Genomic DNA, 2,453 nt, shown 5'->3' on the forward strand with positions numbered 1-2,453 from the left:
AGGGGACCAACCAAAGATTAAATGAGTCTTCTGTATGGGAAACCAGTGAAAAATCAGTGGAGAAGGAACACTGATTGACAGCCATATGCCCCAGGATAATAACTTTTGACTAGATGTCAGACTGAAGTCTAACATGTATTACTGAGTGACACAAATCTCAAATTATCTTAATCAAATTATCTTTTTTTCTTTTTAAAAAATTTTTATTCATTTTAAACTTAAATACAAAAAAAAGGAACATTTCCATGTACAGAGCAGAACATAAGACAGGGTTCCATATAAAACAATAAATTTCCATTTCATGAAAACCTATGTAATAAATCCTACACATTGTTTTTAAAGCAACCCAGCCTTTCTGTGCTTCCTTCTAGGTTTTCTTTTGTTCTCTGCTATGCATTTTTTAATTTTTTTTCGCCTGTCCTCCCCGCCTCCCCTGCCCTAGAGAAGGCTTCAAGTAAACACAAATATGTCTATATGTACATACATATCCATAATGTACACATGTATACACACACACACACACATATATGTGTAAGACCATATCACGCATATTTCAATTTGTCAGTTCTTTCTCTGGAGGTGGATAGCATCTTCCTTCATAGGTCCAAGTCTATCTTTGTTTTTCTAAATCAATTAGCTCATCATTTCTTAAATCACAACAGTATTCCATCATAATCATATCCCACAACTTACTTAGCCATTCTCCAATTGAAGAGCATCTATAATTTTAGCCAATCTAATAGGTGTCAGATGATATCTCAAACTTATTTTAATTTGCATTTCTCTAATCAATAATGATTTAGACCATTTTCTCATATTTATATATAATCTTGATTTCTTCATCAAGAAACTACCTGTTCTTATCATTTAACCATTCATCAATTGCGATATGACTTGTATTCTTACAAATTTGACAAAGTTCTCTATATATTTGAAAAATGAGACCTCTATCTGAGAGATGGTCTATGAAAGTTTCCCCCCAATTTTCTGCTTTCCTTCTAATCTTGGCTACATTGGTTTTATTTATACAAGAACTTTTAAATTTAAATTTAAATTTAATTTAAAATAATCTAAATTATCCATTTTACACCTCAACAATGCTCTCTATCTCTTATTGCTTCACATGTTATTATCTTATCCATGAGTCTGATAGGTAATATATTCCATGTTCTTCGAATTTTCTTGTAATATGTCCCCCCTTTATATTTAGGTCACAAATCCATTTTGACCTTATCTTGGTACATGGTTCAGTATATTGATCTATGCCCAATTCCTGCCAGACTGCTTTCCAGTTTTCCCAACAATTTTTACCAAAAAATGAATTGTTATCCCAAAAACTTAAATCTTTAAATTGTCAAACACAAAGTTACTATAGTCCTTTACTACTATGTATCGTATATATCTATTCTGTTCCACTAATCCACCTGTCCATTTCTTAGCCAGTACCAGATAGTTCTACTATCCATTTCTATTTTATGGGTAAATTCATCCCATTCACGTTCTAAGTTATAATTACTTGCTCTGTATTTCCCTCCATCCTGTTTTTCCTCACTGTCCTTCTCATCCTATTTACCCTATCCCTCTTCACCTGTCTAATTCACTTCTACCTGCAACTTTGCTCTCTGATTCCTTAATCTACCCTCCTCTATAATAGTAATTTAGAAGACTTTTATACCCCTCTAGATTTCCCATGAGAGTAAGTTTCTAGCAATACCTACCCTCCCCACCACTTGCTTCTTCTGTATCAATTCTTCCTTTCATGCCTTATTTGTATGAGATAATTACTCCTTTTATCTCTCCCTATGCAGTTTTATTTTTTTAGAATCACTCCATCATACACAACTTAGCCCAGGCCTTTCTTTCAAACTACCCAGACAATGATGACAGTCATAAGAGTACTGATAACATTTTGACATACAAAAAGTAAACAATTTGACCTTATTGAGTCCCTTATAATTAGTCTCTAATGTTTACCTTGTATTTCTTCTGGATCTTATATGTCAAATTTTCCATTAAGTTCTGCTGTTTTTGTCATAAATACCTGAAAGTCTTTTAGTTTGTTAAATGTCCACTTTTTTTTCATCATGATTCTACTTAACTTGCTGGGTAAGTTACACTTGGACATAACCCCAGCTCTTTTGCTCTATGAAATACTATGTTCCAAGACCTACACTCCTTCAACGTAGTAGCTGCTAGATCTTGTGTAATCCTTATTGTAGCTCCATGATATTTAAATTGCTTTTTTTCTTGTTACTTGTAATATTTTCTCCTTAACATGGGCGCTTTGAAACTTGACTATAATATTCCTGTTAAATTTTCTTCCTGAGATCTCTTTCAGGTGCTGATCTGTGGATATTTTTTTTTCTATTTTAGCTTTACCTTCTGTTCTAGTACTTCAGGGCAATTTTCCTTGATAATTTCTTATAATATTGTATCAAGATTCTTTTTTTTAA

Source organism: Vombatus ursinus, unplaced genomic scaffold, assembly GCF_900497805.2.
Source record: "Vombatus ursinus unplaced genomic scaffold, bare-nosed wombat genome assembly UNPS02014798.1, whole genome shotgun sequence".
Classification (NCBI taxonomy): domain Eukaryota; kingdom Metazoa; phylum Chordata; class Mammalia; order Diprotodontia; family Vombatidae; genus Vombatus; species Vombatus ursinus.